Source organism: Eulemur rufifrons, chromosome 14 (genome assembly GCF_041146395.1).
Source record: "Eulemur rufifrons isolate Redbay chromosome 14, OSU_ERuf_1, whole genome shotgun sequence".
Classification (NCBI taxonomy): domain Eukaryota; kingdom Metazoa; phylum Chordata; class Mammalia; order Primates; family Lemuridae; genus Eulemur; species Eulemur rufifrons.
The window spans coordinates 27768775-27781725 of NC_090996.1; the positions used below are offsets into that span (position 1 = coordinate 27768775).

A 12951-nucleotide genomic window follows, 5' to 3' on the forward strand; every position below is an offset into this window, starting at 1 on the left:
CAGTAATAAAAACATGCCACCACGAGAGATCTCAATTATCTTTACGGAAAAAGCACTGTTAATCCCATTGAGATAATCACAGGCATGTAAAAGCATGTAATTTGGGAGCTATAAAGGCCTAATTAGGATCTCAGACACCAGATATAGATGTACAATGGAAAAAATATCCATTGTCACCATGACGAACATCACACACACAGACACACCCAGTAAATAAGCACAAAAGGCCAATGTCTAGCCCCAAAATGATTCCATCCTCTCCCCCTCGTAATGTAAGAGCAATTTGAGGCAGCAGAATGTGACCTCTCCTTCTGACCCAGAAGGGCTACAAGAGAAGATGATTAGGGGAGGGAGACTAACTGCCCAGCACGATGGTCCCTGCCCAGCACTGCTTAGGGGCCTGCACCCCGTGACGTGGGCTGAGGGCCAGCAGGCGTTCCATGGCGCGTGTGACCTCCAGCGAGTCCCCCACCCTCGGCTCCCCCTCAGATAGGGAAATCGATTCTCAGGGCTGTTGCAAGGATTTGCAATTATTATCTAAAGCAGACAGCAAAATGCCCAGCAGTGGTAGAGGCTCAATAAATGTTGATATTATTCTCATACCCAGGGAATGAGCTTCCTTTTTTGATCTGGTAGAAACTGAATTGGCTGGAATTTTAACAACCGTGGATCAGGACTAAGAGGAACCAAGAGGAACAGAGAAGGGCGTGGAACAGTGATGGAGAAAGAGAGAACACGGATTTCACACCCTTCCACCTATCAGAGCCCTCACATCTGTAACCTTCCTAACGACCCCAAGGGAGGAATTATTTTCCTCACTTCAGAAATGGGGACACTGAGACTCAGGGAGGTTATATGACTTGCCGAGCTCACATCTAGGAAGCAGATCTGTCCAACTTCGAAGGCTTTTCTGCTACATACCCTCAGCAAACAGAAGAAAAGCCAGCTAAAAGGTGAACAAAGAAGGTAAGACTTCAAGAAGTTCTGCCTGTACAGAGGGTCAGAAGACACCAGAAGGCTCTCCTTAAAGAAACAGTGGGTTCTGGCTTTGGGGACAGAATGCAGGGGTTATGACGCCTGGGCTCTGGGTCCACACAGCTCAGGATCAAATCCCAGCCCTACTCTTCCTGTGTGGCCATGAGCAAATCATGTCTCTGTGCCACACTGTTCTCATCCATAAAATGGGTATAACAGGAGATAAAATGAGTTAATATCCATATAGTATGTAGAACAGTGCCTGGCATGTAGAAAGATCTCAATAACTGACAGTGTACCATGACTCTGTTATCCCTGACCCTAGACACAGAATTGGCCCTGCCAACCCAAGAGGTGCCTCTCACCCCATGCATGGCAGTCCAGAGGGAGAAGGACCCACACTGAGTCCTTTATAGATGTCCGGAGCTAAGCAACTAAACCCGGCTGCAGGCAGCAGATGATCCTAAAAAGGCGCTATGGAGAGACTCCTTCAAACCCAGGAAGGAGAAACCTGCCTTGCCACTTGCAAGAACTTCAGTTTCCTAGGACCTAAAGCCTCACTGGTTCAGGAACTCGCTAGGCTGAGGGTTGCTGTCACTCTGCTGCTCTGGTGGCTACCACTTTCCTATGGGTGGCTGGGAAGAGAGCTGGTCTATCAGGAAGCCATGAGGCTGCATGTACCCAGACCCCTAAAAACATCCACATCCTGTGACCCCGTGAGTCCACTGCCAAAATGCACCTAGAGGAAACAATGGAACACACCAACCAAGATTTACATCACAAATCGTCCCTCTTTCCATTCCTTGGAGAAGTGGGGGAAAAAACTGCAAAGAAAAAAGGTCTAGCTATAGAAGTATGCTTCAAGAAATTACGGCATGTCTATATGAGATGAAAACATTTTTTAAATAGGTTTTGCATGGGGGTGTGTGTGCACATTCATGAGGGCACAAGTCTAAAAATTCTGGAAAAATATGTAATAAAAGTCATAGTGGCGATCATTAATAATAGATTAGGAGTGGGACTGGGGGAAAGCCACTTATTTTTCATTTTCTATCTCTCTGTAAGACAAAAAAAAGTATTTTTCAATTGCTTAAAAAAATTACATATGCTTTTGAAGAATGAGCCAGCTTTCTATGTGCTGTTAAGAAAAGCTCTCCAAGATAGATTAAGTGAAACCAGAAGCAGGGTATAGACAAAGTAGATCTAATACTCTACCTTGGATACAAAAATGGAAAATGAAAGACTATCCAGGTGTATTCGTTTGTCTTTGCATCAAGAAGCTGCATAAGAGAAATTCAAGACGCCAATGAAAGGGGCACCCGTGGCGGGTGCAGGCCATTCACACAGCACCGGGAGCGAGGCTATTCACTGAACACCCTTTTATATCATTTGAGTTTTGAAATAAATTAATGTACTACCAATTAATAATTTAAATAGAAATGTATTATCCTCCCAAATGAGTGTTTCTGGTAAATTTTTAATGGCCTAGGAAAAAAGCTCCCATCTCTGTTTAATAAGAAGCAGGTAGGCACTGCCCAGCGTGATTCCTGACTGTAACTCACAGTGTCTGTGCGTCAGTGAGATTAGAACGAAATGCATGCGGAAGGTTACAGTGGGGTATTTCTGAGAGAGGAGTCACATGATTTTGGACTTTTCGGTACTTTCTACAATGGAGATGTATTGATCGCATAACCAGAAGCAGACACACATGTTCTAATATAAGTGTGCACCATCAGGTAGCACAATTTTCCTTCCACCTCCCCTGCCTCCATGCATTTCCCTAGAAGGCAGAGAGCCGAGTGGCAGAGACTTTGCCTTCAAACGCTTTTATGCATCATGGATGGAAAAGAGAAAAGGAAGGGCTCTGAAGCCACGCCACCTTCCCGATGACATCCACTCTCCTCTTTGCTCATCCACGTGGGACTTAGTGGGAACAGCTACGACTCCAGCACCTTCTCAGGCAGGAACTATACGGCAGCCATCGGCCACTCCTCTACCCTGAGTTCCCCCCGCCCAGCGCCTGAGCCTGGGGAAGGCCCTCTGGGCACAGTGTGGGAACCAAGTGAACAGACTGCAGGAGGGACTCACGAGTGTCAGGACGCCAGCTCCACTGCGACGCACACTTGCCACCTCCTTTGAACGCAGCCTCATTTCTAAAGGGAAGTCAACACTTTGTAGCCAGGGAACCTCGTTCACAAGAGCCTCTGACTACCCCAAAAAGCACCAAAGGGCAACCAAAAGGACTGAAGGAAAAGGCAGGGTGGGGTCTGTAAGGACAGACATCACTTTACAATTATAAGAAAACATTCTGAAGCTTCTTCAAAAACAACCGATTCTTGGACCAAGGTAATCTCTTGACACGTAAATTCCCCTCAGGGATGCTGATTTTGAGGAAACGTTTTGGACGATGGATGTAAGTATCTGGCAGCTGTTAAATCCTCCCGACTTAGAGGCTTTTCTTCTAATTATGTGGCCTTATTAGGGTCAGCAAACCAGTAAATATTTACATGGCTACATGAGTACCAGGGAGGCTGGGTTGGAAAAATAATCTGGAAACTTTCTAACCTCTGTATCTTGATAACAAGGCTGGGCTCTACAGCAATTGCATAATGATAATTAAAGGCAGAGCTTATTAAACATCTCAAAATTTTGTCTTTTCATGCTGTCGTCCCAGGCTGGCACTAGGTATCAGCTGAGCTTTACAGCAGTCCTCCAGAAGGCCAATTTGATTTTATATCCTGGCAATAAAAGAACTGTGGAGCAGAGATTATTTTCTAAGAAAAATCAACTTTCTGTTGACACTGGCTGCAAACACCCCCTGAGACCTCCTGGAGTCTGGGCAGTCTTGGAGGACACATCCCTGGGATGCAGCCTTCTCTTTGGCTCACCCGCAACACGAGGCATACGTAAGCGGTCAGCAGCATGGTTATCTTCCTTTGCCTTTCCCTGACCCCGCAGAGAGGGCAGCTCGCCATCTGCCTGTGGTACGGGCAGTCATGCGGCAACATTGAGGTGCAGGGAAAGGCACAGCCTCTTACTAGAGCAGCCAGCACTCCCAGAGGCTCCTGGAGCAAACGCCCCTGGTGCTGCAGACACAGATGTGGAGTGACAAATGAGACCATGGAGAATGTGCTTCTGGACTGCGTCAGCCACCAAGGTTCCATGATCTGTCCCGACTCGTTGCCTGTGGGGTGGGGAGCAGGGAGACGCCAACGGCAGCAGCTCTGACCCCAATACCACTGTGGGACTCTGACACTGGCCACCCTGCCACTCTGATTGGCAAGTCCTCAAATGTGGAAGATACCAGAGGTTCTGCCAAAAAGAATACCAAATATCCACTATGTGATGAATAAATATTTAAATAAAAGAGAGAGAGAAAGAGAGAGAAAATCAGCCCATTTGACAAAGCCATGGGAAAAAAGTATACCTCTTTCCATTGGCAGAATCAAGATACAGCCAGGGGGTGGCAAAGGTGGACAGGGAACCCTCCCCTCCTTGGAGTTGCCCTCACTTCTAGTCCTGAAAACCATATAAGCACAACACCATCACCACTAGGCATCAAAGGCTTCCCACTCCACAAAGCTCTTTCATATATTAACTCTTCCCACATCTTCCCCCAATAGCTCTGTAGGCAGAGGTGTCATCCCCATGTCACAGGAGAGGACAAGAGGGCTGAGTGTGAATAAACAGAAGAAGCAGAGCTGCCAGGAGCCCAACCCAAATCTCCTAACCCACTCAGCAGCCTCTCACTCTGCCTCAGTGACTTCAGGTGCTCAGCTTTCTCCAGACAGAGAAGCCACATGATGTATTCTGGTCAGTAATCCCATCTGAGATCCCCGTGGATAACCAGCACCAGCTGCCAGAACAATGAGTGCCACCTGGGATGTCCAGGCTCAGTCAAGCCCCAGGTGACTGCAGCCCCAGTTGATACCATATGATGCAGAAGAACCACCCAGCTGAGCCCAGTCAACCCACAGAAGCATGAGAGAGAAAACAGCTGTGTTTTTAAGACATTAAGTTTCGGCATGGTCTGACATACAGCAATATATAGTCCACAAAAGTAATTCGCCCAAGTTCATTCAGCTATTAAGCAGCAGAGGTGGGATTCAAATGCAGGGAGTCTGGCTCCAGAGTCTGCACATTTAACCACTAAGCTATGCTGCCTCCCAACTACACAGTCTCCACTCTTTTCATCTTGCCTCTGGGATGGCCAGATGAAGTAAGCCAAATTCATATCCAAGAGGCTTACCTGGCATAAAGACCTCTGATGTGTAAAGAAAGGCTGAAAGGACTCAACAACTCAAGAGGAGACGTATGCAGACAAGTGTATAGGGATTTTTGTGTTTGTGTGTGTGTGTGGTGTTGTCATTGTTGCTGCTGCTGCAAGATGATTTCTGGTAGGCACCAGGCCTGGAGGCCAAGGCATAGACCTGGCCCAGTCCAAGGTGGCTGGCCTTCTCCCTAGGAAGTCCCAGATCCTTTTCCATCTCTGGGTACAAGTCAGCTTCCAGACTCTGAGCCAAGTACGTAAGCTCTCAGGGTCAAATGGAAACTTAGACGCTTGAGTTCTAATCCCTGACTTCCAAGTATGGTTAGAGAAGTCACTTGGCTTCAGCAAAGCTTGGTTTCTCCCTCACCTACATCACGACAACCAGTCTCTGCTGCCCTATTAGAAAGAATCAACACAAGTTAGAGAAGGGGAACAACATGTGCTGAACACCTACTATGTGCCAAGGACTTCATTTATAGTCTCATGTTTAATCCTCAAATAACATGAGAAGCAAGGATTATTGCAAGTTATTGTTCCCTTTCCCAGCTTCTTTGCAAGGATAGCTCTTCTCATTCTTCAGGATTCAGCTAAAATGAATATGAACTCCTAGGAGGCACCTTCCTGGGCCCCCAGACCTGGAGAATGGTTCTCCACTGCCACCCTGTGCACCTCACATTTGTCAGCCCACACTTACTACACGCTGGTTATCTGTGGATCAGTCCCTTTCTTGCGGGCTTGGAAAGCTCTACCTGTTCACTGTGACATGTGGCAGCTTGGCCTAGCACCTGGCACACTGTAGGCACTGAATTAATATTTGTGACCGATTAAACAAATGAATCATAGTAATACAAGCTGTATTTCCACACTGAAATGCCAATCAATTTTTAAACTGTTTTGTAGCAAATTCAAAATCTTCATGCATGGTAAGGATAAATTAGTTTGGAGATAAAAAAAAAAAAAAAAAAACCCACAACCCCAAAGAAAATCTTATTTTCTCTCTTCTAATCACCAAGCTCTTAGATTTACTCACTGCTCAAAAGAAAAGACAAAGGAAGACACCACACAAGGGCAGCCAATTTGTCCCCATCATGAAATGGCACCCATAATCTGTTTTCCAGAGTCACTTTCTCACTCATCTATGTTTTCAAATAGCCTTCCCTTACGCAATTAGCTCTTACTTTTTACTGCCAAAAATGACAACTATTTCCATCCCACCAACACTCTTGCTTTCTCATCTCATCTTTTAATAAGGAGCAAAATGTGAAACGGCATGGCTCTGTCTTCCGGCTTGCACAGCCAAGCTGAGCGACAGACATCATGGGCCTGGGCTACCCATGCCTCGAGGGGGCAGCCAGCCCAGGTCTAGGCCACTTTCAGGGCTCTCTGTTAATTTGTTCATTTGTTTTACAAATATACAATTAGAGGCAACCTATCTTTGTAGCTTTAAAAACAGCTGTGGTCAGGGACTCTTTCTTTGCTGGGAGAAGAAAACTGGCAAAAAGAGCTTTAAAGAGTTTTTATTTCATCCTCTCGGTAGTCCTAAAGCCTCGTACCAACATAGAGCATTATACTTCCGTGGATTAGTTTTTGATGTGTCTGTTTTTCCCAAAAGATTATGAGGGTTTCAAGGATAACATTCTCAGAGCCCAAGACAGTATCAGGTAGATGTGGTTGCTCAATGAAGGCTCCCATCCAGAGGTACGGATGGATTAATGCATGCTTGGATGCCTGGAGGAAGGCGGGGAAGGGAGACAGGTGCTGGGAAAATTATCTTATTTGCTAAGGATCGACATCTAGTTTCTTTCCAAGAAATTAAGATGCACGGACCACATAAGTACAAAGACAAGTATACAAAGACATTTATTACAACATTACACTTAGGATAATAAAAACCTAGAAACATGTAATGAAATGGTTACATAAAATATAGCACAGCCAGACTATACAGCTATTAAAAGAAGAGCACAGATCTCCTCTAACAGGGAATGATCTCTAAGATATAATGTCAAATGACAAAAGCAAGACACAAAACAGTATGTCGAGTAAGCTACATCTTCGTGAAGGAGTCGGAGACACGTGTCTATATGCTTGAATTAGATACATGTGTCTGTGTGCATTAATCATTTCTAGAAAGATACACAAGAAACTGCCCGCCGTGGATGCCCTTGAGAGAAGGCACTGAGAAAAGCAAGGGCCAGATGAGAGACGAAGATTTGTTTTTTTCTGTAAAACTTTATACCTTTATAAATATTACCATGTACATGAGTTGTTAATGTTTCAAAAAATACACATAATAGTGCAATTTTAAATTTAAAAAAATTATGTCTATGATGGAAAAAACCAGAACAGAGAATGCCTCCAGGAAAGTGGAGTCAGGAACACGGGCGGGGGGTGGGGGCTGGTGGATCGGACCAAGGAACATTCCAGGATAATGTTCAAGTTCTATGTGCATACTGAAGGATCTTGCAAAAATACATACTAATGTCTGCAATTTACTTTGAAATGCATCCCCCCCCCAAAAAAGATGAAATGCTGGTTGTATACAGGAGTGCATGGCAGATGATGGATAGATGATAAAGTATAGAGAGATGTTAATGGTAGACTCTGAGTGGTAGGTATACAGTTGTTCACTGTCAAATTCTTTCATATAACTGCTTTAGGTTTTTCAAATAAGATTTGGAAAAAATAAGTTGTATTCAACCATACCAGGAGAATGACTGAATTGTCTTTCTATTCTCTGTATAGAACGTGATATATTACTACTGTCTTCTAAAGAGGCTATCAGAGTGTGCAGCTTAAAAATGTAGGAGAAAGAGTATTGTTGAAGTGTGTCTGATGGCTAACGAATAGAACTATTACATTTTTCCGGATTCTGTGGTATTCTTGGTATTATCAGCTCTTTAATAATAATTTGTTGTGATTTCTTTCCTCATTCTAAACAAATAATTTTTTGAAAAAGACAGGATGAGACTTCAGTCAGCTGGGACTGAGCTCCGACTTAGCTGTGTGGCCTAGAACAAGTCACTACGTGTCTCTGGACCTCACTTCCCTCCTGTAAAATGGGGACAGAAGGGGCCCTGGTGGGGTTGCTGTGAGGCTCCAACAGGCTCCGCTAAGAACCGCCCCCGCCCAGCACCCAGCAGAGGAACGATCTCAGTAAACAGCAGTTACTCTTGTGACCCACAGACAGAGTTCAAGGGCATCGGACAGAACAGACAGTGACCTGCTGCCTCCAGGCTTTCTGGAAACCGAGCTGGGGGCACGGTGGTTTGGGTGACCAGCACCGCACCGCAAACAGGACAGCAGCCACCTGGGGCGCACAGAGAGCACAGTCCATCGGGAGGGGAGGCCTCCACAATGGCAGTCCACGCGATTCGTTACACAGTCCACGGGGAAGGACAGGGATGAATAAGGTGTTTGGGCGGGGCATAAGGGAAGCAGCTTCGACGGGGATGGAGGCACAAGGGAGCAGCACGTCTTCCGTCTTTGCTTAGGCCGTGGAAAGCCAGGGAGGGGTTTCGGCCAGGGAGAGGCTGGTCCAGCTCTCACTTCAGCCAGCTGCTCTGCTGCAGAGAAAGGCAGGAGCAGGAGGCCAGCCAGGCGCTGCACACACTTCGCACACACGTGCACACACACGCCCATCCCAACTGTGCACACAGGGCAACACGCTCACCGCTCTGCTCATCCTTTTTTATCACAGAAGGCTCATTTATACAAAAAGTACAAATCAACAATTAGATACAGTTTCTCCAGGTTTACGTTACCAACATAAAACTGTTAAGTTATGAATTTTCAACCAGGCTCTAGTAAAAGACCCAGACCAGTTGCAATGAGCAAAGAGCATCCACCCAACTCAAACTTGCTCCTGGCTTCAGGGGAGGAAACCAAGGCCCGAGGAGGAGAGCAGCACCATGGCTGGGCCTCCGGGGCCTCCCCCACCTTGCATCACATTCCTGGTTTTTTAACCTGCTACTCACAGGTGACAGGGTTTCTAGGAACCATCTCGAGGGCTCAGTGGCCAGAGCCACCCCCTGCCCCCATGAGAGTGGGTTTTCCTTTGGCCCATTCTCCACATTGAGTTTCCAAGGAAGGCTCCTCTTAAATAAAGGGTTACACAAACACGATTTGCTTGTTTTAAAGACGTTTAGAAAACACTGGACAAATGGTCTCATTCACTATTTCATCCTTAACTCTCACTGAACAGCCAGAGAAACGCAGGCAATCATGCAGACCTCAGAATCCTAACTGGCTTGCGCCAGTACTGCAGTAAAACCCGGGAGTGAACAGAGGATTTCCTGAAATGCACTACAATCCCAGTTAAAACTGTCCCTTAGCAATTAGTAAGGGACCACCAAGCAGTATTTCACAGCATTAAAAGATACCCAGGGTGTTTAAGTGGCAGGTCTGAGCTCATTATTGCAGAAAGGAGCGGGTACCTGGGCTGATCTGCTAGAGATGCCAGCCTACAAGGACAAGAGAAGGAATCGGCCACTCCTCTTACCCCAAATGCTGTCTTCTTGCAAAGAGAAAACACCCCTTACCAGCCCCAAGCGTGGCTGTATCACACAGGGAAACCCTCCATGGATGAGACTGGTGGTTTATTCATTTCTGCATTTCCAGCACCTAAACCCAGCACCTCCCATACCCTGAATCAGGGACTAGCAAACCATGGCCCACGGGCCAAACGCCAACTGTTTTTGTAAATGGTTTTACTGGAACGCAGTCGCACTCATAAGATGGTTGTGTATCTTCTGTGACTGCTTTCATGTTACATCAGCGAAGTTGAGTAATTATTGATAGAGACAGAATGACCTGCGGAGTCTAAAACATTTACTGTCTGGGCATTTATGGAAAATGCTTGCCAACTCCTGTCTAATTGATGGCTGAACAGATGCAGAAAAATTATTTGTGACTTCAGGAAAACCTCATGCTTCTCGGTGGGGAGGAACAAAATTACTGCATTCCATAGCTTCATAAAACGTCAGTGAGTTGAGAATAAAATGAGGCCCCAGATCCTGACAGAGAAGGAGTGGTGGGCAGGACAGTAGGAACCGGCATTCATTTGCATCCCCTCACGTAATTCTTGGAGCAACCTTGTGAGTATTAATGTCTCCAATATTCTACGAGAGGCTTGGAGAGGCTGAGTGATGTGCCCACAGACACAGCAGGAATTCAAAGCCAGGTCTGGCTGAATCCCAAGCTGTGCTCTTTCCATAACACCTGCTGCCTCTTCCCAGATGAAATATGGGTAGGGACCATGAATCCAAGCTCATCTCCTCCGAAGGAAGGAATCTGTAAAGCTTGGCATCTCCAAAAGGCAGTTTCTCGTAAAGCGAAGTGAGACACTGAGTCAGTTGGAGCATGTGCACGTCTGGGCCATTCGCTGTCAACTATAGGCACGGATTGTATTTTTAACGCTATAAGCACAGTGATTAAATCTGCAGATGAGAAGGCTCCATGTTTGCTGCTAATTTTCAGATAAAAGCAAAATGACTCCGGAATGTTTCCTCCTAGGATTCTTCCTTGGGGTTTAATTTCTACCAGTCACAAATAAGAAAACCACATCTTGGAGGCCCTTTGAGCATGGAGGTTGGGTGGGGGACAAGGGGAGGAATGTTGCTCGTGAAGCTCTTTATTGATGAGTCTTGGCTAGCAAGGTCCTCCGGGGAAGACAAAGGGACTTAAGGCCAGGTAGATCTGGGTTTCAACACTTACTAAGGGAGAAACCTTGAACCTCAGTTTCCTCATCTGTAAAATGGGGCCAGCACTCACCTGCCATGATCCCTGCCATGACCTATTGGTAAAATGCGCAGCATCCTACCTGCTCCATGATAATAAATGCTCAAGAAATAGCATTTCTCACCCCACCAATCCCACACCCTCCCTTCACATCGCTGCACTACAAAGACGACAAACAGGAAGGCGGACGCAGAACCCATTCCCTACTTTTGAGATTCCATCATCCCTGTAGTCTCTCTCTCCCAGGGCACCGCAGGGCTCCCTCGCTGGCTACTCCAAGCAGAGTGGCGCTGGCACCCCTGGGAGGAACGGGACAATACAGCAAGCTGTCAGCCTTCCCGCTCCCTGTTTTCTAGACCCATCCGGGTGTGCGATGAGGCACAAGGGCAGCCCGGCTCAGCCCGGCTTCCCTCCCAACTGGTGCTAAGACACCAGGAACTGAACTATGAATTCAGTTCCCACATGTCCGTGACGGGAATCTGGATGCTGCTGTCTCTCATTCGGTCTTTCTTCTGGAAAAGGCAGCGATTTATTTAATTTTTCACCCTTCAACTCTTTACTTATTAACACTGAGCTGGCGCTGGCATTGCCATGTGTGTGGGAATGAGTCATCTCAGGCTGAAAACGTATCCATGCATTTTCCATTCCCTGCAATTTCAAGGTTTTGGTTTTTTTTTTAAGCAGACCCCTCTCTCTTGAACGGCATCTTACCACGAACCCTAGTGCCAGTGGCAGCGCCACAGTGGCTATCTGGACAGCGATCTGGTGGCCGGCGGGCTGAGGCTCAGAGCAGAGCGGAGAGGCGAAGAGCTCGGACCGGAGAACCAGCCGCACAGCTCACACTGTGGGTCTCGACCGCCTGGCTGTGTGCGCCGCAGCGACTGACCCTCTGCACCTGTTTCCTCCTTCGCAGGGTGAACACGGTAATTCCAACCTCCCTCGCAGCTTTGTTGTGAGCATTTAATGAGATAACCTGTGTAAGTGTTTCAGGGCTCTGAGCAAGTGTGACCGCTGCTAGAATCATCTGGAAGCTGCACCAGCACACTAGGCCCCAGGAAGGGTCCTTAGCCGGCCTAAGGACTGGTGAGAATGACCTTGGTCTTGGTTCTAGGAGTTCAGAAATATACCTGGACCAGGTACTAGCTTGGAGAGTCTGCAGGTGAGGCATGAAGCCCTTTAACGCCCTGCAGGCTCTGTGCAGCCAGCCCAAGAGCAGAACGTGCAGCGACGGGTCCATCTGGCCCAGCTGAGGCGGCCCCTGCGCGCATGCCGACAAGGCCTTGGACTGTGGGCTGGGTTTGGAGACAGAACCTTCTGCTTCCAGAAGGCCTGACGTGCCCTTCACTCCTCATGCCCACAGCCGCTCGGGGGCAGCGCACGGCCGGGCCCAGGAGGCTGCCCGTTCCACGGGTCCTGGAAATCGCCATCCACCTCGCTGCCCTGCTTCCCAACCTCAGTGAACTCCTTCTGCACCTTTCACGTGAGAAAACCCTACAAAGAAAGGTTACTTAAAAAACTAACCCACGTGGCATCTCGTCAGGTCTGTCGACCCATTCCTGTCACTCTCGTCACTGTGAGTTGTCAACACAGCAGTGGTCTGAAGCACCCAGACGTCTCCTTTGTTTGCATGTTGATCTGGGACGGTTTGGGACAGCTGCTGGAGACAGGGCAGAGGTGACTGCAGCCCCCTCAAGCCACTCATTAGCTCCTGCACACGTCACTCATCACCCGGCAGAGAAGAGAGGCCGCGCAGGCACAGGTGGGGGCGAGAGCCCCAAGCGCTGGTGTCCCCTCCTCCCTGCCTCAGCCCTGCGGCCTGTTCTCAGAGCCCTGGAGCCCTCTGGGGCACAGTGTGAAAACCTCCAGCTCCCTGGGGGTGACAATCAAGATCCTCTAGGAACGAGGTGTCAAGATTCACTTCCTGCCACTGGCCACATCCACTCCAGGTTCTTGGACGTGTCGACAAG

At 47.6% G+C, this 12951-nt stretch overlaps 1 protein-coding gene across 2 annotated transcripts in view; it reads right to left on the minus strand.

Annotated features, from left to right (window-relative positions):
• SNX29 (sorting nexin 29) overlaps nt 1–12951 on the minus strand; it is a 439800-nt gene that overhangs the window by 131925 nt on the left and 294924 nt on the right. The window lies entirely within an intron of this gene.